Below are 23369 nucleotides of genomic sequence, written 5' to 3' on the forward strand. Positions count from 1 at the left end.
CCAAAATATTGCTGTCTGTGCTGTTCTCAGCCCTGTGTGCCTGAGCTGTACAGATGTGTACACACACAAGGGTGCACAAGCAGCAGCTGTACCAACACATGCACTGTTATACCTTCTTTGCTTGGTGCACAAATGTCTCCTGCTGGGTGTCTAACTGCCTTCCTTGCAACATGAAAAAAAAATCTTTTAAGTAAGTTCTCTAAAGACATAGTTTTATGTTCTTGTTTTAATAGACTGACACATCATTTTTGACAAGACCTTGAAATCGATATTTCCCTCCAAACAAAAGAGTCACTTGTGTATTCTTGCCATAGTTTTGCTTCCCCTCCCAGCATCTTTGTGTGCTACCAGTTAGAAGCAGAAACACTCTGCAGCATTTCACCTCAAGCAAATCAGAGTCTCTGCTGAAGTGCTTAGTCCTAGAACACTCCTGCTAATATCTTGATTTGTTACTTGCTGATTTTAAGGCACATGTTTGTTTATGTTGTGACTTATTTAGTGCTACACAGCCCAAGGCATTTATTCACATAACTTTTAAAGTTGCTTCGTTTGGAACAAGTTTCACGTAAAGATCATATTAATTAGGTCCTACACCTAAAGTTCATCTTAATTAGCATTGTTTCTTTCCCTGAGGTTCTAGTAATTTGTTAGAATTCAACATAGATATTCTGGAGCACTTAGGGAGTGATAATTAGTCAACTGTTCTTCTTTCCATTGCCTTCAACCTGAGCAGGAGTGGGGCTGCACACCACGGTGTGTAACTCGATACAACCACGGCGATTTCATTAAGCATTTTAATAAATCCCTCTCACATAAATGCCCATAAATGCACACGTGCATGTGCACATCCAAACCCATTTATTCTGAATAAAGACTATCAATCTGCTGTAGCAGTTGTCTCTCATGTACCATTTATTTTGCCCTTGTAAATTAATTTAGTTGTTTTTCATAACCGTTCCCATATTCCACTTCATTTCTCAACTGATTTCTGGGACTGGTTTGTTAGTCAGCTACTCTCTTTTGGGGCACATGTAACTTCTTTTGTATTTCCTGTTGCCATAGCTGAGCAAACAGTTGCTTGCTTCTTTATGTAATATCAAAACAAGTCCTACATCCTAAAATAGAACAATACCAATAAACTTAGGAAACTCTTTTAGTGGAACAAGTTGTGCAAGGTTATGATTACAGCTGTATGAGAGTGGTAGTGTGTTATTTGGAATTTGGTTTTGCTGAGTAGGGAAAATTAGTTAAACTGCTGCAGAAATTGTTCAAAAGTAGAGTATGAAAGCGTTTCCTTTGCCAAAGCACAGACCTTTACTACAGCAGCATATGGCATTGTACCTTCTCTAGAATCACATCAAGTGGTTTCCAGACTACTTGAGTTGGGCTGCATAGAAAATATTAGCATTTTGTATTTAGATATGGGAAGTGCCACTAACTGTTAAGTGCAGCAACCATAGGATCCTTGGACAGATTTCTCAGAGTGTCAGGGTACTTAATATTCAGGTGGATTCATGGATGTCTCCAATACCACTGGAAAAAAAAATCTTAGTAGACCAAGTGGCTTTTGCAGCTCTTGATGCCTTCTAGACATCTTCACAAGGCTGGATCCTGTCTGCAGATGTGTAAAGTGTCCTACTGACTGAGTGCAGTCTGTAAGAAATGTCTGGGGTTTGGGTTGGGGGATTTTTTTTTGGCATAGTTTTGTTTTCAATGTGAATTTTCTATCTTTTCTGAGGTAGGCAGTCAGGAGGAAGCAGATGATTTTCCTAGGCTCATTTCCAAATGCCCAAGTTCTGTATCTCAAAGGGATTGAGGTGTCAAACTGCACTCTGAATGCAGGTACCTAAGTCAGATCTAGTTTTGTCAGTTATGGCTGCTAAGAGAGGGTCAGATTCGGGATGACAGAATGAGACCAGCTAAGGCTTCTTTCTGTGTGTGTGTCTGTACTGCAAGCAGGAAACATAGCAGCAGCCACCTGGAGATGTACTCAAGATTGCTTTGGTCTCCTTGCTCAAGTCACAATTGTATTTAGGATGCAGTGAAATGAGCTCCAGCCCAGGCTGACAACAGAAGAAGGTAGCCAGTCTCCAGAGAGCTTATTTAGCTCTTCCAAAAGGCCATGATGCTTTTCCATGATGGATAACCAAACCAGCCACATTAGAGATGGTTGCCTCCCCTGCTCCGGTGGAGCATGACCATCACTGCATGGGGAGAAGGTGCTGCAGATGTACCACACTGCTCCCCCCATATTGCTCTGACCAAGGGCAACCACATGCTAACCACACTAACCACACCATCACTTTCCCATCCCTTTACACCCTGTGGGGTTTGAAATCGCTGTGTGTAGGAGGCTGTGCTTTCGTCTCTGCTGGTTTGCTGTCTCAGAAATGCCCACCTTGGCTGTTCGCTTGGCCAGGGAGCTGACTGTTGTGATGTAGACTTTTGTACCCTCATTAATGAAGATCTTGCTTGGGACTTTCCAGGTGTGGTGTTGCCCTTACTGCTGGAGTGACTTTTGGAGTGCAGGAGGATGCCTTGCGGCTCCCAAGGCGCTGCTCACACTTGCTGAGTTGTGTCACTGTAGCACTGAGGGCAAATGCAAGAGCCACTTGGCAAGTTTCACAGCTGTAGGCAGGTTAGGAAAAAAGGAAGAGGGTGATGTAGAAGAAACCAATGAGAGATGATCAAGTTGCAACCTTAAAACTATATATATATATATATATATATAAATTCTAGAGTTTGAATAGACCTATACAGAGTGAGATGTACAGAATGCTAAATACAAAACCTCTGGGCTGATGTACAGGCTGAGATTCCCTCTATGCTCTCAGCTATGTAATTTTGAGAAGGAAAATTTAAGGCACCAGGTAGGCTGCAAGAGTGCATTTCTCCTTTGGTCAGCAGAGAATTACCATTTAGCTCTTTGGAGTTTGAGTTGAATTTAGAGGAAAATCCTGTGTTTTATTTAGTGACAAAAGTCGTGTAATGACATTTTTAATGGTATTGTAATAGTAGAGGTGAAATCTAGGTGGTTTTCTCCCCTCCCCAATAACACAATCTGAGAAGTCTCTTGAGTGTGATTAAAACGTGTGAACTCATTTAATGGAGTTTGGCACAGCTTTAAAACAGAGGTGGAAGTGGCACCAACCCTGCTGTTTCCTATCAAAGGCCCAAAAGAAAAATGGTATAGAAGAGCCTCAGTCTCTATTCCAAGAGTGGGTTTACAGCTGGTGCAGTTTCACCCTGCAAATTTAGAGGCAGCACTGCTTATTGCTCCAGGGCTCTGCCCAAGCCTCGGGGGAAGACCCAGCCAGGGAAAGCTGCTTTGGACAGCTGGAAACAAAACTACAATATGAACTTCCATAGCCAGTGCTGGAAGTGGAGCTGGTGTGGGGCACCTCCATATTTCTTCTACATGGGAAATAGTTCTGGATATTCCTGGCCTGAGGGTGTTTTTCTGACTGGTCAAATCAGCCAAATAAAATAAATCATGATCTCATGAAGACACAGTGGCCCACAATGCTTCTGGGGTTCTTTGCAGATTGCAAAGCACTTGTCACCTTTGACAGTAAGAGCCTGGATAGTTATCCTCAGCTTTCATAGATTTTTTTTTTTTTTTGGTATTTTAAACTATGATTCTCAGATGAATTATTGCTTCCCATAGTGTTTCATGGTAATCTGCTCATGTGATGCTGGCTCAAGACACTCTACAAATAATTTATTCCCAGACATGTTAAATCAAGTCTGTCTCTGCATTTACCTCACTGATGCACAACCCCTAGCATGTTCCTTATGAGCTTCTGGAAAGAGAAAAAGGGTTTTCTGGCAGAGAGATTTGGACCCTTTCAGTAGGATTGCAATTAAATGCGTAGTGTGGATTTCAGACAAGCAGACCTTTGAAGGGTGGAAATAATCAATTTGCATGACAAGATGGAGTCCTGGAGCTGGTGTGCTGCTCCAACATGAGCAAAGGTGCTATCTCCTGTAACCTATCAGGCATCCTTGGGCAGAAATGCAGAGGAAGATGTCTAGAAAATGCAGAAGTCTCTGCAGTTGGAGCTGTTTGGTCTGGCAGAGAATTTGTCCTGTAGTCGTTTCCTAAGAGCCTGAAGTGAAATCTATGGCACAACAACACTAAAATAATTACCCTAAGGGTAAAGGTGGCCAGAAGAAAAGTGACAATCTCATCATTCCAGTCTAACTGAAAAGTGACAAAGTTGTCATTTCATTTCCTTGTCATTTCATTTTGCCTGTTTACTAATTCTTTCCTTGAGCGTGCCTTTATTCTGTGCAGGCTTCTCCACAGAAAGCAGTATTCACAGGAGAAAAAAAAATATCTTCTGTTTACTTCCTTTTGCTTGTCTTAGTAATACAAATTTTAACTCTCAAAAATGTTTGGATGATATTAAGCATGTCAGCATGGTAGGTGGAGATAGAACTAAGAGTAATGGGATGAAGCTGAGCCAAAGCAAATGTTGGCTGAATAGCAGAAGGTGGTCAGTTGCTGAGGACTGCTGGAGGAAGGTATCACTTCCCATGGGAAGTGATGGAAAAAACATCACTGAGACATTTACAGCCAAACTGGGGGGAAAAAAAAAAGCATTGAAAAGATACTTGGGGGGGTAAAAGTTTTCTTAAAGGATGTGTGGACTAAATCATCTAACAGCTCCTACTTCACAGCTGCCCAGCCAGGCCCCCAGAGCCTGATCTGGTACCTCCTTGCACAATAAAGCAGCAAGGAGGCTGTTGTTGGGGTCTCTCTCACCCACCTTACCACACAGGGAGGTTGCTAATGACATTTGTCTGGGTTTGCTTGTGAACACTGTGGCAGCAGGAGTTTGGTTTAACACCCAGATTCCACTAACTCCTTCCGTCCCCTCTGAGGCTGGGGAGACAGAGGGATGGACAGGGTAGGTGCCCTCAAGCTATGCAAGAGATCTGTGATCTCCCTGAACAGAAAGCTGAATCTCAAAGCCCATGGCAAGCAACCTGTCCCATGCCTCCTCCTGCTGCAGCTGGACAGACAGTCAGTCGCTGTCTCCTTAGCACTAAACTTCTCTGAAACAGCATCTGTGAATCACTGCTGGACTCTTGCATTTTAATCAACTTTCCAGCTGAAATTATAGCAGGAATGAAAGCTTTAAGCATACATCAGTTGAGTGGGTCCTGAATAATGAAAAATGCATAAGCTTAAGTATTTTTTAATTATTATTCTCTTCCCTTTACTAGAGAGCAGGTAAATTCCTAAATTTCATTTTCTTCTCTGAAGATTTACAGAACCACAGAAACAGTCAGGTTGGAAAAGACCCTCAGGATCACCAAGTCCAACTGACAACCCTACTCTACAAGGTTCACCCCTAAACTATATCAAGCACTCAAGCACCACATCCAAATGACCTTTAAACACCTTCAGGGCCGGTGACTCAACCACCTCCCTGGGCAGCACATTCCAATGCCTTACCACTCTTGCTGGGAAAAATTCTTTTCCTAATGTCCAGTCTAAACCTACCCAGTCATAGCTTGAGGCCATTCCCTCTTTTCTATCACTAATTACCTGTGAGAAGAGACCAGCACCAGCCTCTCTAAAATGTCCTTTCAGGTAGAAGTAGAGAGCAATGAGGTCTCCCCTCAGCCTCCTCTTTTCCACACTATACAGCCCCAGCTCCCTCAGTCGCTCCTCTTAAGATTTATTCTTTATATATAGACATTGTTTGAAGACAGAAGAGAGAGCTCTTCTTCAGTGGGTGAGTTTTGTGCTGAATGCAGCCATGCAGCACTTCCCTCCCACCCTCCCCACTCGGTGTAAGAGCAGATAAGTCACCATCCTCTGAGAGGTAAAAAGCAAACCACCCCAGAGAGCCCCTTAGGAAAAGTAAGCCCTTTGGAGGACTTTTCTGCAGAGCTCCCTGGTTAAGATCCCTCGCAGCAGCCAGCCGTGCTGCTGACACAGAGAGCTGGAGCAGTAACAGCTCATCTACTCAGCACCTGCCAGGGAACACTTGTTTCTGCCAAGAGTAACTTGGTACCAACTTCAATAATATCACAATGCGGTATTTAAATAATTTGACAAGGCTATTTGGATCAGGACCAGGAATTGCTCAAGTCAGTAATTTTCCTTCTGGGAGCCTAAGGTAGGGTCTGCATTTTCTCAAAGATAATATTGCCTTGTCCCGTCTGGGGAAGAGGTTTAAGGCATGAATACATCTGTGCTAAATGGTAGGTTAAACCATGTGCAAAACAAAAAGGCTGATAAAGAAGTCCAGAGCAAGGAGGTCTGCTGATATCCCCCTCCACCTACCTGGCCCTGGTGCTACTCTCTCCTGCTGTCCTCCTGCTGTGATTTAGGTTGTGTGTGGACTGGTTGAGGCTTTTTCTCTTCAGAGCCAAGCCAATGGCTTTCTAGGCCATCTCTTGCTTTTATTGCTCAACAATCTGTTCCAACATCACCATGGGAAGGATCTTTCGAGCTGAAGGTTGCTCTGTGCCTCATCTGCTGTTCACATCACCTCCAGGTGGCTTGCACTAACTGGCTGAAAATAGCAAGCCTAGACCAGAACCTGGAGAAATGCATTTAATTCTAACAGCAGGTCTTGATATTCTCCAAGGGTTATTTTGTTCTGAGCTCACACTGTGAATGGACATATTTGTAGAGAGGAGCATTAAAATTCCCTCTTTGTTTAAATTTAGGTGATTAATTACCTGAATCTTGGAGGAAAACTCTTGCAAAACAGGAGGAATGGACTTTGTGACATGGCTGCTGAATAGATGATTTTCCAAATTAGACATGACTTTGCAGTTGGGACCACAGAATATTTTGTAGCCTGTTAGATTGGTATCAATCTTCATTAGGCTGGCAGAAGTCAGCCAAAACGAGGCCATGAGGTTGTAATTCCAGTTGTTTTGAAACAAGTTTTCCTGATTTGAGCACATTGGCACTGATGGAGTTTGGAGCATCCCAGTCCATAACCCCACGTTCCCCAACTGTCTGGATATGCATGTGATGGATCTCCTATAAGCTGGATGTGCTCTCCAGCTATGGCACCAGGTTATTAACCTCTGTCTATTTGCGTTGTTAGCCAGTTTTCTAAATCCTTGGAGACAGAAAAGGGTTTCTATTTTGTTGGAGCTTGAAGTTGTCTGGTATGAATTTTACAAAGCACTCAAAAGGCTTCGCTTTCAGCCAATTTGCTACTCTGGCTATGTTTTGCCTCCTGTCTTCACAGAAAATTACTTTCTGCCAGCTAAATACAGTATGTTGGTGACCTATTAATTTATGACATGCATTTGGAGCTGGGAACAAATTTATAAACAAACTTTAAGTTCTTTTTCCCCTGTGAGTTGTACAAGCATTTGTTTTAATTTCCCAGTAGTCATTCTTAATGTGTCAGAAGCTATGTTCAACTTCTTGTTTTGCTCCAAAAATAAGGGTGGGGGGGAGGGTAAAAGGGAAAACAGCTAACTAAAGTTCAACTCCTGTCAGGTATTATGAGCAACACTTTGAAATGAGGTATGAATCCAAATAAAATATTTTAGCTCTGTAGTATTTTACCAAAATCTGGAGGAGAAAAGGTTTACTTACCAAACAACCATTTGAGCTGTAAACCTTATATTCACAAAGGTCCCTTAAAATTAAACAGAAAAAAAAAAAAAGAAGTATCTATCAGCACTTTTTAACAGAAAGCAGAAATCTTTACTCTACACTATAAAAAAAAAAGGCACAACTTTTAAAGGTATTTTTCTCAAGTGATGCAGGAAAAATTCCTCAAGCCAGTATGGAAATGAATATAGCTGAAGGTAATCTAAATTGTTGGCATTCATTTGATACTACAGCAACACTGAGACAAATCCTGGGAACCCTATTTCAATTAATATTACTAAAGTCAACAGAATCCAACAGCTCTGTGCTGGCAGCAGGAGGGCAACTTGGGGCAGGCCAAGGGGCAGCTGCTGGGGCTTGGGCTGGTGCCTCCACCATTGTTCTGGCTCTACCCTGGGTTCCCTGCTCCTCCTGCTTCCAGCCCTGTTAAAGGTGGTTCTCTCCTGCAAAGGTCCTGGTTGTTTACTCATGTGCCATGTCCTCCAGCACCTTTCTAGGAAATAGATTTCTCAGGTAAGGAACAATGTCTGGAGAGAGTTGGTTTTTTTTTTCAGGCAAGTCAGTGACTGAGGTTTGTTCCCTTGCTGGACCCACCAGTGAGTCAGGGCAGCTTTTTCACAACTAGATGAGATGATGCTCAGAGGAAGACTGGTGTCTGGGGCACGTGGGACACAAGTTGGGATGTCGTTTAAGTGGATTTTGTAGCTAAGTGCAAGAAGTGCTTGGGGTCAGCCCCCACCACAGGAAATTAGGCACCAAAATACATTTTTACCTGCCAAAACCCAGCACTTAATCCATCCCCTAGGAAGATCAAGGCTTTTGTCCAAACCCTTCTCTAGCCAGAGGAACCCCATTGGCAAAGCATTGTAGGTTTGGTGTATTTGGTGCCTGTCTCTCTTGTTCTGGCTTGCATGAAAAAGTGTGTACTTTCTCACATCCACTCAAGGGACTCATGACTTCTAATTCTTGGGGGAAATACACCCTTTTCTCCCATGTTATCACAGGCCCTGAAGTCCCTGCAGAGGCTGAGCCAAGCCCTACCTGTTTCCAAGGTGTTTCACACCTGGCAATCCACATCCCTTCTATGGGACCTCTCTGTAGATCCAAACCCATACTCAGAGCTGGACATAAAAAAAAATCGAAAGGAAAGGGTAGAGAAAAGCACTCAGAGCTGGCCACAGTGACACCTACGTTTCTATCTCATGCCTTCAAGAGCCACAACTATGGTTCAGAGCCATGATGACCATTTTCTGGCTGTTTGCAGCCACATTGATCAACAAAGACTGAGCCCTGGTGTTTCTGGACCACTTGTTGCCCACCAGACTCCTCTTGCAGCAGCACTCATGGCATGTCCACACTGCATCATTGTAGATACACTATGAACTCTCAGGAGGGCCAAAGATTTAGCCAGCAGAGTTGATTTTTTTTTTTTAATGAGTTCCACAAACTATTTGTTGTGAATTCTGTTTGTTAGGCAAGTAGCTCTGGTTGCAACCTGCTCTGGGCTTCTTGGTATTGTCTGGATGGTTGCAATAAGCAATTTCCAGCCTGTGAAGTGTTTCAGGAAGGGATTGCTTCACATAGCCTGCTGTTGTCTGTATGGTTTTTTTTTAAGTCAAATGGTATCACTGAAAAGAGGAAAATTTTAGCACTTTTGGGGGTAAGAAAATATGTCTTCCTTCAGGTTTTTTTTTTTTTAAAGCACCAGGAGGTCTTGTGAAGATTGTTGAAAACTGTTTTTAACAGCCAGCCACCTACCCACTTGCTGTATCAAAAAATAATAAAAAAAAATTGCAGGCTTCTTTATTTCTTCTCTTGACCATATTCTCCATCCTCTCTTAGGAATTAATAAAGCCCATCTGTACAAAGTAGAAAACTCTCCAGGCAGTTGGTTCTGCTCTGCTGCTGCTCACTCAACTATTTTTCACACTGCAGGCACCCATTGCTGTCTTGTTTCCATCTATCAAGTTTTTTTCTTTATTACAACTTGTTGTAACTGCTAAATCACAGGATCCCTCTATATGTGAAGATCAGACTATCTGAAAGGCTAGGGGGAAAAAAAAAGCCAGTAGCACATGATTTGTCCTCTGAGCCTTTGTTAGTTATGGGTGAAAACAAACTCCATCTCAGCCTAACCTTTGTGCTCTTGAAAACCATCCCTGAATTCCCCAAGCCACCTCCACTGCTGCTGCCTCGCCGCCTGCTGCCCGTGGTCCTCTGGGGAGCTGTCAGTGTCCTTATTCATTGAGGAACCCAACTAATAGGAACCATCCACCTGCTCCAGGGTGACTCTGTCTCTCCCCACTGCGATGCTTGCCGGGATGTGATCCTTGCCTGTTGTCATGACCTTGTTTTATTGGATGTTCTAATAGAAGCTGAAATGGATATTAGCTGTAATTACTCATTCCACAAGATTCTGTAGGTCACTCTTTGTACCAGAGTTGAGAACCTTCATTGTCTACATTGCTTAAATTACTGAACATTGTGCCATCAGTTCTGAATTAGTGCTCATTAATGAGCCTGTGGTTTGAGAAATTCCCTATTTATTATTCAGAGGCCAAGTACAATTCAGGCAGCTGCGATGCAACACTACTTGCCTGACTTTTGATCTGTGATGGAAAAGCCTGGTTTGGATTTTAGATGGGATTTGGGGGTTTATTTATGCAGGAGGAAGGCACAGAGCAAGCAAAGAGGAATAGATTCCCCCCCCCCCCCCCCCCCCCCTTCCCTTCTAGCCTGAAATCTCTCTCTTAGGTACCAGACTTTTTACAATAAAGGAAACTCAGGGTTTTCTTGACTGTGCTAATATCTACTTGGTTACTGAGTGGCTAATTCCAAGATCATATTAAATTTCTCTATAATCCTGGAGATGACTGGCCACTGTATTAACCCTCTGCATTAAATACTCTCTTTCTCTGTCTTTTGCTTTTGCACTGGCTCCTTCCCAGCTCCTTCTTTCTCTTTCTCTCCTGAACACACAAATCCCAAGCACTGCCACGTTGTTGCAGGCTGCTAGTCCCCACTACTTTAAGCTATAATTATCTCCTTTATGTTTTCTAACACTTCTTCAAAAGGTTAAGTAGCACTGAATTCAGTGTGCAGCACAACTCAGTGGGACCCTGTGAAGCTGCTGCTGACAATGCATCAGGCCCATCCATGGTGGGCAGAGGACAGGCTTCACTTTTACCTGCAGCACCATCCCTGGCTAGTCCTCCCTGGGGACACTTTGGTCCCTTCATTTTGCACGCTCTGGCCCCACCAGTATGTGAGGCTGCAAACAACCTTACAGGGAAAAATAATATCATGTATTTTGGGGGTGGGGAGGAATCTGGGTGCCTAGGATCCTATTTTCTGCAAGAGGAAAGAGATTGCCTGAAGATGTTCAGGCCTTTTGGGGGGCTTCCTAATTGATGCTGGCAGCACCCCGAGGGCAAGGGAGTCAGGAGGCAGCAGGCACTCTCCATCACTGCTGTCCAACTCAGTGCAGCAGCGTGTGTCCAGGAATCTGCCAGTTATGACTGAGCATTTCTTGTGTCAATAATTAACAAAAATATCAATGAGATAACAGCACAGGTAGAGGTAAAGCTGAATCTAAAACTACAATGGCTTAGAGAAGCACATCCTATCAATATGTCCAACAGACTATGGAGCTGCCATGCTTTCTAAGGAGAAAACACACCCAGCCCTGGCTGCCTGGTGTTAGGCTGCCTCTGAAAAGAGATTAAATGAAAACTCCCTTAGTTCTGTGGGGTTTGAAATCTTACCTATGGAATGTCTACTACACAGATCCAAAGAATATCCGACAAAATGTCCAAGATCTCCAGTTTCTTCTCTCCCTGTTCTGAGGATGCCAGGGTTATTTTTCACTGGTTTCTGACTTGCAAATGGAGCACACTTGTTTTCTTGGCCAAGTCACCATTTTGTTTAGGCAACATTTCTCACATAATTATCTGTGAGGAAACGAGGAACTTTCAGAGGAAAAGTCAAATTAGCGATTTTAATGCTAGAAAATTCTTGGAGAAGTACAGCTTGAGTAATTGATAGAGACCTAATCTTTACAAGTTCTAGCAGCCTTTGAAGAGTCCCCACCATATTTAACTTTATTCTGTAATTGAATGCTGGGGCTCTGAAGATATCTTAAGACTTGCTATTTATCTGCCTGGTGAGGCGCAACACTTTCTTATTAAAAACATATCTATCATGGTTAATGACTTGATTTTTTTCCCTTTAATACAGTACAATGACAGGTGTAAAGAGAAGATGAGCATCAGATGCTTGAGCAATATGCTCAGTGTTTCAAGACGCCTTGAACATCAGCATTCCTTCATAGTGCCAGAGGAAAAGGGAAAAAAAAAAAAAAAGGAAAAAAAAGGGGGGGTGGGGGGGAAAGCAGCTCCACAGATTACACGCTTGTGTTAGATAGAAAATAGTGCCATTTGCAGTTTCAGTTAAAAGCATGTTGAAGTGCATATGGAAAATACCATTAGGAGGAACTCCAGAGCGCCTGAGTAAAATGGGTCATTAGGCTTTCGTTTGTTGGAGAGTGTCTCCCATCTGACAGTGCAGAATGGTAGCATTTTTAGCAGCTTATGTTCCCAGTTACATTAAACAGACAAACAGATTGACTATTTTGCATTTCTCATTTGACAACAGCTTGTCTTCATTTGCAGCACACTGGTGGCTGAGCTGAAAGCATGGCGGATGAGTGTATCCAAGGTCCTGGTTTTGAATAACAGCAGATGCCAACGTTTAACTTCAAAATCAATCAATTCTTTTTCCTGCATACGGATAAAAGGTCTAGTGAAGTGCCTGAAGGGGGTTTTCTGCTGTTTACAGCTGAAAATATATTAAAAAAGTAAAAAAAAAAAAAAAAATTCATTACACAAACTTTCTGCCAGAGATGCGGACACTGGTGGGTTTTTTGTAAAAGTAGGTATGTGAGAAAGTGTTTCTAATTGAGGGGTACAGAAAACATTCTGTGAGGCCTAGTGGAGCTTCATCTTTTAGGCTCTTATCTGAAAAAAAAAAAAAAAAAAAAGCACTTGACTGCTGTCAGACCTTGGGCCAGGCAATACTGAGCAGACTCTGGGTGATCACCCACTTTCCTCCCTATGCTTCTCCACACCACCAGTGACAAGTACAGGAACTCATGATCTGCAGCCACAGGAGGCTATAATTTAATTGTTGTTCAGATTCCTGGAATATTTGGCCTGAAACCACTCTGGCCCATAAATCTTATCCTCTAAGGGGTGGGTGGGTGGGGAAGACTATGGTAAAGTGTACACAGGGTCAAAATTGTTGGAAACATCTCATCCAGAAGGCAGCTGAAACAGATTTGGAGCTTTAGCTTCTCAGGACTGTTGTGGCTGTGCCCCCAGGCATGTACAAAGTGCTGTGATATTGGGAGGTGCCAAGAAGCTTAACATCTGTTTATCTTCCAGCATTGTACAACCAAAATGCAGAAACAGAGGCTGACATTTGCCAAGTAAACATGACTAGGCTCCTGGTAGGAATGCAGTGGCAGTTTGTGTTTCCTTCTGAAGCAGAGGGATGGGGATGATTGCATCCCCTTTCACACACTGCACCTGGAGATAGGACTCCCTGATGAAACTGTAGGATGCTCTTGGGTGGGGGACAACATCCATCCCTTATCAGCAAGATTTAGCACTGTCCAGATAGTATGAAAGATTCACGAGGTAGTAAAATGTGAGCAGTATAAAGCTTAATCCCAGTGTCTGGAGCACTTGGCAGGGGAGATGTAGGTCTGATTAAAATGTGAATTGTAAATCCTTCTTCTTTTTAAGTCAAATTCTCCTCCAATAAGAGATGCATTATTTTCTGTCCAGTAGCAGAAAAGATGACCAAACCTAGCACAGGGTGCTGGGTGAGTTCTGTTGTGATCATGGGAAAGCAAGAGAGCAGCTTCTCTTGCTACCTTTTGACAGGTTTTGAAGGTGCTAGTGTAGGTCTCCACCTTGAGGTAAGAGATTGGGATATGAAGCCCAACCACCTGAAAGCAAAAATGTGTAAGGCAAAGCAGTCTCCAGCTTTTCTTAGATGACTGCCTGTGTAGTGCAGGAGTTGGATCCCAAGCCTCCCAAATCACTCTGTGTGAGCCCAGGGGCTTGACTCCAGCTTCTGACTTCAGGGAGTAAAAGTTAGACATGACAACGTGCAGCACTTAGCCTCTTCATCTTTTTTTTTTTTGATTTAGCCTGAGGTCAATGATTTTCTGCAGCCTGAGGGTGACAGGGAGAGTCTTCAAGGACTGATAGTACAGGGACATGCAAAGCACCCCTGTGACATCCCCCTATGCTCCTGCTGAAATGGTCTCCTTCCTTCTCCCACAAGAAGTTCAAAGGTTTTGGCAGCTGCAAACAGCCACCAGTTAAGAAGCAACCCAAAAGGTGGTGGGGGAAAACCTTTTCCACTGAAATCTTTCTTTCTTTCTCTCACTCATCCTCCCTGAAGATTTCCCTCCTTAGCAGCTCTGATCACATACACAGAGCAAATACTGTTCAGGACCCTGAAATAACACCTGCAGCCAGAAATCCCTCATTTGAATAAATGGCAGGTTTTCATCCAGGTTTTTCTATCCATAGTGGAGAAACAATTTCTTGATTTTTATTTTTTATGTAAAGATGCTGATGCAGAGCATTCTAAAATCCTTTGGATAATGTTTGTTTTGCTGTTAGGTCAGTTATGTTAGACTCATATTTGAAGATCTGGGGTGGCAGTGCAGGGAATGCAGCAAGAAAAAATAATCTTGATTCTGAAATAACCGCAGGAGATCACATCTGGGAAAAGAACTGTTGGTAGCTAAAAGATACAGACAAGGCCTTTTGCAGAGTAGATAATATTTGCTGTACAGGCACATCTGCTACCTATAATGAGCCAAAAGTCAGTTCCTTGTCATTTTCTAAAGCAGTTTCCTTTTTTTTTTGCAGTTCAGTTCATCACATTTAAACATGAGCTGGGGCTCATTGACTTGATTTCACCTGATGCTACCCTACCACATCCACATGGACTCTTTCTGAGCTCTGTGTTGATGATCACACTGGCTTAGGTCAAGGCTTCCTTTGGGTCCCCTACCCATATATGACCTGAGCAGTGATGCCAAGGGCTCTGCCACCAATATAACTGGTGCTGAGTTGTTTGGTCTTTCATGTGAGAAGGGAAATGCTATGGATGCTTGGTGGCCCAAAAGAGGCAGGGAATTATTGCAATGAGGGATTTCCCATATGTCTGATTCTCTAGGATGTCAGCTTCTCACAGAATCACAGAATTAACCAGGTTGGAAAAAACCTTCAAGATCATCCAGTCCAACCTATCACTCAACACCTTCTAATCAACTAAACCGTGGCACTAAGTGCCTCATCCAGTCTTATTTTAAACAATTCCAGGGATGGTGACTCCACCACCTCCCTTGGCAGCCCATTCCAGTGGCCAATCTCTCTTTCTGTGAAGAATTTCTTCCAAACATCCAGCCTAAACCTCCCCTGCTGCAGCTTGAGACTGTGTTCTCTCCTTCTGTCACTGGTTTGTTCTGCACAGGCAGAAGAAGCCCCAGCATCAACAAGGCCTGTTGCCCTTCTCCTGCAGGAGAGTTTGGCTTTGTACAGTCTGTTTTGTGCTCCCTGATAATCCAGTCTCCATGTCCATTCTGCCAGATGTTTTAACCAGCCTAAGTGAACCACCAGCACACAGCCAGCACGTGGCTGTGCAATGGGGATGGAAATCATCCTCACTCGACTGCTGCACACAGAGAGGCACACACAGGGTTTAGTCTTGCTCTCTGGAAAGCAAGGCTTTCTCTGCCACTTTCCCCTGCAATATACTTTGTTCCATCTACTTCAAACATCTTGAGATTCCTGCAGAATTGTCTCTTGTTGTGACTGCACTTAATCCTCCCTTTTTCTGTCTGTTCCTAACTTGGTGTCTGTAGTCTATCATTATTAAGTGTACGTAGCGATTAGAAGGAAAGAGAACAAGAGATTAGAGGAAGCCAAGAGCTCTCTGAGGCACACAGAAAACACAAAACAAAGCAAAATAAAACAAAACCAACAAAAACCCCCAACCCAAAACAGGAGGAGACAAACACTTTCAAGGCCACTGGAGTAGAAGAGGTCTCAGCATGTGGCAAAAGATATAACCAAGTAAAAACATTTGACAAAGGCCATTGCTTGGGCTACTTGCATGATTGTTTTGCTGTAGAAAGAGCATAGTATTGCTTCACAAAATGCTGTCTGTCCTTTTACCTAGAGCTATGTATTTTGATAGTCAAAAGTGTATGGATGTTGTGGTTTGTTGGTTTTGTTTTGTTTTTTTTTGTGACACAAGCATTAAGGAATAGCTATGGAGAGTACCACAGCTTCACCACTTTTGCTTTCTTCTCACTCTTAAAAAAAAATGTTGCTGTTGCTAGGACATGCATTTAGAGTTCTTTGTTGTCTTAATGGAGACTGAAACATGTGTAGAGTTTGGCGTTTGCTTTTTTTATTCATCAGCTGAATAATAATAAAAAAAAATGCCAAGCAGACAAAGCATTTGTAGTGCAAGAGTGGAGTGCAAATCCCTCCCTGTAAGCTGAACAAAAAAGCTCATTAAGAGGAGGTGGGATTTCCTGGTCACAGCTTTTAACTAAAGGGCAAAGGTCTCCTGTTAAGTACCATACAGTCTAAACAGGACTGTGTAAAATTATGGGGGGGGCCGGGAAGGGAAGTCAAATATTTGTTCTTAATTCTCAAGTTAGTTTATCCAGAGTGGCAACCAGGGAAGTGTTGGGAATGATTAAATGGCTGCATTGAGGCTACAAATTGCTGCTACTTGCTTTTGTAGCTGGACTTGTTGCAGTTGAGTGATGTCGCCCATCAGTGCATTGTGTGCACAGTAAAACAGTCGAGCAGTGACAGATAGACTGAATCTCGGAGCTACTCCATCACCGCTGAAGGATCCTGCTCACTGGGAATTGAGAATGAGCACAAGCCATGCACACTGCTCAGAAACAGCTGCTTTCACTCCAGCCCAGCTCCTCAGCTGGCCAGGCCGAGCAGCAACTAGTAAATAAGCTTTATCTCTGATCTCACTGCAGAGGAGAGCCAAACAAAACACAAGCGGAGTAAATAATTTGGCAAAATGCTCTACTGATAGCTTTAGATGCTCAGATTGCAAACCTCCCAGCCAGCAGTGCACAATGTCAAGTGAGAAGATGGCTCACAAGAAGAGCCTGAGGTAGCAGCAATTCTGGACCCCAGCTGGAAATGTGCACAAACTGCCTTGGGAAATAGATGCCAGGACAGCAGTTCATTCCACTCTCCCTGCAGCTCCAGCTGCAGAGAACCTGTGCTGTCAGTTTGTGCACTGGGTTACACATGCTGCTTCTCACATGAAAACGCTCCCACAGAAGTGTGAGAAGAGGTGATCTCAAAGGTACTGCCAAGGGCAAGGGGAGTAAGGGCCTGAGGAAGCAGCAGCATCCTTTGGGGGAAAAAAAGCAAGGTGCTGTCCAAAGCATTTGGTCCACTTTGAGTGTTTCACTGCTGTGCTTAGCTTGGTGCTGGAGCACAAAGTTTCATTTGACAAATGTTTATAGATATCTGAGGGCTGGGTGGCAAGAGGGAGGGGACACGCTCTGATCAGTTGCACCCTCTAATGGGACTAGGGCTAATGAACATAAACTACAGCACAGGAGGTTGCACCTCAACATGAGGAGGAACTTTTTCACTGTGAGGGTGATGGAGCGTTGGAACAGGCTGCCCAGGGAGGCTGTGGAGACTTTCAAGACCCATCTGGATGTGTTCGTGTGTGACCTGTGCTGGATTCTATGATCTTGCTGTGGCCAGGGGGGTTGGACTCAATGACCTTCAGAGGTCCTTTCCAACCCCTAACACCCTCTGATCCTGTGATTTCTTTTACATCTGCAAGGCTTTGGCAGGGCTTGGGTGCTGCATGGTGCCTCTCACCCAGTAAATGCCTGTTACCAGGGGTCTGTCTGTGCCAATGCATCTGCTTTGGTGCTTTGTGATCTCACTCTGCCCCTCCACAAAAGCAAAGGCCCCTCCGCTGTTGCTGTGCCCAGGGAGAAGGCAGGAAGGAGAAGGAGAAACATCCTTAGTGTCTTCTCTCCCCTCATCAGTTTCTGCCCATTTCCTTCTGCGGTTTCACGCCTCCGCGCGCTGGCGGACTACTTGCTGGTGCCTTGGGTTGCAGGTTTGGTTGCTTTGTTGATCGGAAAAGACAACAGACAAAGGCAGCCGTGTAGGTATGCAGGTTTAGAAGAGTCAGTTCTGGGAACAGTCAGTTCTTGTGGGGCAGGAAAAGAAATGGAAATTTAGGTTATACAGATTGTTCTCGCTTTGCTGTAGATTCAGCAAATTTTGTGCGTGGGTTCGTCGTGAAATGAAATGGCCGAGGCTTAATATACATTGTGAGCTCTAATTGAAGGGATTAATTAACAGGAAAGCCAAATTCTTCCAACTGCATGCTAAACAGAAATCAGGGAGGAGCAGGTAAGCAGTGTGGATATCATTTGGCATTCTTTCTGAAACACAGATTAGCATTTAGAGTCCAGTCCTCTGCAAAAACTCATTAACGGGCAATTAATTATGCTTTATAATTTGCACCTACACCTAACTATGTGCAGAACAGCAGCAGCTGCATTAAGCACAAATCAAAACAAACTGAAACCACACCAAAGATAGCAGTTGTGCCAAACACAGATCAGTGTACTGATGTCAACTCCCTCTTTATTAGCGTAATTAAATCTGTCTCATGGAAGCCCTAGAAGAACCTCAGTACAAAGTTATGAACTCTCCCTTGTAATTGTTTCATTGTGAGGGTGAATTTCGGTGCTTCTATTTCTGCACCTGTTCTGTTTTTAGTCATAAGCAAAGATGGTGGATGACAGGCAGGTACAGGCACTGATGTCCTTGTGCTCTGAGCATAGCTGCTCTTAATAAGAACAGCCTAGGACCAGGATGTTGAGTATTGACCAAACTGTCAACCTAGAAATGGTCCCATCCTAGAGTTAAGAGGTTTTTTTAACTTGTAAAAAAAAATGTTGCAGCTTTTAAGCAAACCTGGCCTTTTTTTGGGGGGGGCGGGGGGGGGGGGGGGGGGGGGGGGTTCAGGTGGAAAAAAAGGCAGAAACCTGAATGTCAAAGGGAAACTCAGAAGGTGAAAGAACTCATGTGAACTGAAACCAGAAACAGCTCACACAAACCTGCTGAGAAACAAAACTGCCTTTGCTTAGCTGTATATCAAGTCATTGTCATTTATAATTTTTTAATTTATAGCTCAGAAGCTTCAGGAAACTCCCATCCTTGGAGTTTGTTGTGTGTGTGCAAGGTAGATTACAAAGGAAAAGGGGAGAATGTCGAGGAGAGAGAGGTTGCAGGCAAAGTGGAACGAGTCATTTATTGTAATAGTGTGCTCAGGAGCAGGCCAAGAGGGCTACAGGATGTCTGTTGGGGCTGGCAAAAAAACCACAGGTCTCCTGTGTCACCCTGCTTTTGAACCTAGGTGCTAAAGAGAAAAGGTGTGGATGGTAGAGCAGTGGCTTGAATAGAAACAAGTGTTGGTACAACTGGCTCACCAAGTTTTGATGTGAACTAGTCAGAGAACTTGGATTTGTGGGGAGAGAGGCTTTGGTGAAAGGCCTCCAGTCCTGGACAGCTAAACAAACTGCACTGAAGGTGCAGCACAAGTGTTTTGGGAGTGGGAAGTGATGGATGAGTACTTACTGCCAGTAGCAGCATGGAGGCTGGGGGTGCATAACTGGAGAGCAAGAACTTTCTGTTCTCCAGACCTTGAACTGAAGCTGAAGACTTTGTCTTTTGTATCTTCTTCTTTCTTTCTTAGAAAAGTGCAAATGTCTGACCATTGTTTGTCATGATCAGTTTATGGGCACTAGAAAAAAAAACATCCAATAATCCCTTTGTCTTTGTATCTAAAACTCCTAAAGAAAGGTATTTATGAGGAGTTGGCTGTGCCTAGCAGAAGGCTCAGCCCGGTGGGCTCTGCCCTCAGTAAAGAACAAACCTGTGTTGAGTGAAGTGCCATGCTCACATTAGCAGGATCCATTTCAGGAACCTCTTGGAAGTGCTAGATGGATGAGGTGAAAGGATAGAGGAACCAAGTATCTTCCCTTGGCATGTTCTACCATCATGTGAGGGACCAAAGTATATCAGTTTGGGGGGATTGCCTGGGTGTCTTCAAGTGCACCAGGCAGCACTTGAAGCAGGGGCTTTCATCTCTGATGTGTTACACAGCAGGGGATGCACATTTTGAACACCTTGCAAGGTTGTGAGCTGACATAGCTCAGGGGAAGCCTAACCATGTAGTGCCAGGGATTCTTCTTAACAAATATGAATAATTCTGAAAACTAATTCACTGAATAAAGAAATCCAATATGATAGGCTAGATAATTTTTGGACATGAGAGAGAGTTCCTGATGGCTCCCTCAGGTAATAATGAAGGAACTGAGATGATCAAAGGCTGTGCTGTCTTCTAGAGCCAGAGTCAGTTACATCAACCTGCTGGAAAAACACAAAATAGGTAATCAGAGATCCTTGAAGAAAATATTAGTTTTTACAGCATTCAACTACTGACTTATTTGTAAGGAAAGCAGATAAAAAATCGAAGGAGAAGAAATTTTTTGAAAGCAACTTTTCATTATTTATTAATTAATGATTATTTCACTAAGGCCTGGCCATTTTGAGCTGTAACTGATCAGTCATGCACAGTGCATGCAGAGGGACATTGGAATTTGTACCTGTGTTGGTTCAGTGGAAGAGGGCAACAAAAGGCATCTCACAAGCAGGTAGCAACTTTCATCCTAAGACATTTTCCTAAGCTGCAAGATCATCTTCTCATGGAAACCAAAGGCTGTTTTGTAAGGGACTTGCACAGAGAGTGTTTTTCACTACATAAGTGTCTCCATCTTTAAATTGATGTGATAATGTTAAATTTTTAGTTTTTCACTGGAGGCAAAGGGTTGCCATGAATGGACATCTGTGTCTTGGGCATATTCACACATCAACCTGATACAGCTCCACTGTGCAGTTGTCACCTCTGCCACCAATTATTCCACTTGCCACCTCTACCACTTCTGAGAACATAATGTCACTGGCAGGCTCATATCTTGGACAGGTATGGCATGGAGAGCCTGACCCAGTAATGGTGATAGATGTGGCTTCATGCTTCCTTTCTGCCTGCCATGTCTGGACTGCAGAATGGGTCTGAGCAGCCACTGAGGGCTGCCTTGTAGTCTCCTTCAAAGGAAAAAATCTGAAGAGCTACAGAGACACATGCCAACTCCTCCTCCTGGTACTAATTACCAAAGAAAGTCAACACACACCTCTTTATGGTGACCTTGCACGGTGCTCTTGCAGGGTAGGTTCTTCCTGAGTCCTTGTTGAATAATTTTGACTTCTAGCTGTTATGCACAAGAGACCACATAGGAGCCAGACTATGTACTCATACTCCTGGTTTCACAAGAACACTGCTTCTCTCAGTACAGAATCAGCTCTCCCACCTCTGAAGCACAGTTGCTTCCATCTTGTTTTTGCCTTGTAGCAGTTTAGGATTGGAAGTTAAAAAAAAAAAAAAGAAAGAAGAAAAAAAAAGAATCTTAGTGAAACTGCAGGGGCACAGGCTTTTAGAGCTCAATTAACCACCAGCACATATTTCTCAGGATACAAGGAAAGAAATAAATACCTTGAACTTCAGCACCTGGAAGGGACAAGGGGAAAGAAATGGTTATTCTAGGTTTCCTTCTCATTCTGTCTTGAAAGTCTTCTCCAGTAAGCTCAAATTGTGCAGCTGATGAAGTGATTTTTCTGTGCTGCAAGTATTAAAGGTACAGGCTAATTTAGCTATCATGATAAATATCTGCTAGGAGCCTATTTTCTTGAAAGAGCAGAGGGGAAAAAAAGGAAACCTTTTCTGAAAATGGATAGAAATAACTGTATTTTTCTTTGTATGGAAAATAACCTCAGATAATAGGGGACAACACTGGCTAACGTGGTGTTTAGGGAAAGGACTTCTAAGATATGGGCAAGGGAGGGAGAGTGGCAGTACTATGTCCTTGTAAATCTGTCTGCTTACTGGCACTTGGCTGCAGGAATGAGTGGAGCTGTTGTAAAAGACAGTGTGATCTTACTGGGAAAACTATATTAAGATACACCAAGCTGCTTGAGGTGTCCCAGGCTTCTGATGGCCCAGATGGGCTGTACAGTGAGGCAGGGATTTGCCAGACATCAGAGAGCATTTTGCTCAGCAGTATCTCCATAGTCCAAGTGGTAACCAGAGGAGTGGCAAGCCTGTTGCCCAGCTGTTCCCCCTGAGGTATGGGGCACTCCTTGTGGTTAAGTAGCAGAAGGCAGAGTTGACTGAGCTTTTGTTAACTGCTGATTGCAAGACCAAGAACCCAGTCCTTTGTGTGATCCACTGTGTCAAGGGCTTCCATGTGTCTCCAAAGGTTTATTATGGAGAACCCTGCCTGAAGAATTCCCTCTTAGGGTCAGGAATGGGACCTGCAGAAAAAACCAGGCAGGTGTAAACCTACACAGAACAGAAAGCAGTTGGGGAAATAATTTTAGCCACTTGTTGTGCCTTTCCTACATGTATGAAGACAACACATGTTGGTTATGGGCAGGTGGGGTACTCCTGGGGGGTGAAAGGAGAGTATGCCTTGGTTCCTTGTGGCAGTTGTATGCCAGGCTGCCATCTAAGTAGAAAAGAAGCTTGGGTTTGGCCTCTTTATCCTCAGATTGCAGTGTCCCAGGCCCTGGGGATGCTAAGTCCTGCTTACCCCAGCCACTAGGAGACTCCAAGCCTCTTGCCTGGCCTCTCTCTAACAGCAATACCAGGCAGCTGGGCATGGAGCTTTCAATCATCTCTCTTCCCAGCTCCCTCATACCCCACACCAGGACTATACATACAGTTCTGTATGAACTGCCCCACTGAAAATGGATGTGTATAAAAAGTTAACTCTTCAGCTGAGCTACTGCCTCACAGGTTTTTGCCTCCAGCACATTTTTACAGCTCCTGCAGAACCAGAGGCATTAATGGGAAGTCTGACGCAGCGCTGACTCCTGCTGCACGGGGAGCAGTTGCTGGTAAGATGGGCACTGGCTGCTTTTCCTCCTCTTCCATGCACAGCCTCGTGCCTGAAAACCCACACATGAAACTCGCATCACAGGCCACTCCACTCCTTTTTCCTTGACGAATTACTGCTCTAACTAACAGCCCTCCAATGCCAGGCCCTGTGCTTTCAGAAGCACAGCTACCCACAAGTCCTTTTGTGGTTCCCTTGTCTAGCTCAGTGTAAACCCAATGAGACTCTGGCTAAGAGAGGCATTTTGCAATTGCCCACCACAAAGTGATAAGGCTCTGCTGCAGCAGATGACCCCTTCCCATTCAGGAAGGTCAGCTATGTCATTTCTCTCATTTTCTAACCACAGAAATCTGTATTTAGAAAAGAGCAAGGAAACTTCCTTCACCCTAAGCGCTGTTGCATAATGATGGAGGAGGAGGATTAGTCCAAAGGTTTTTTTTTTTTCTTTGAGCAGAATGCTGAGAGATTGGGAGCTGGGAAGCCTGAATAATGACTTATTTCAAATATGCAAAGACAAGGCTTTCTCTGTGTGTCAGATGCTTTTCTGTTGCAGGTTAGCATTTGGTAAAATGGGTGCAAGCTCTGCTGCTGTAGCCCATATCTTAGCCTGTGTATTTTCTCTGGTGCTGCCCTCTGGAGAGCTATGGCCCT

The sequence above is a fragment of the Indicator indicator genome, chromosome 19 (assembly GCF_027791375.1).
Source record: "Indicator indicator isolate 239-I01 chromosome 19, UM_Iind_1.1, whole genome shotgun sequence".
NCBI lineage: Eukaryota > Metazoa > Chordata > Aves > Piciformes > Indicatoridae > Indicator > Indicator indicator.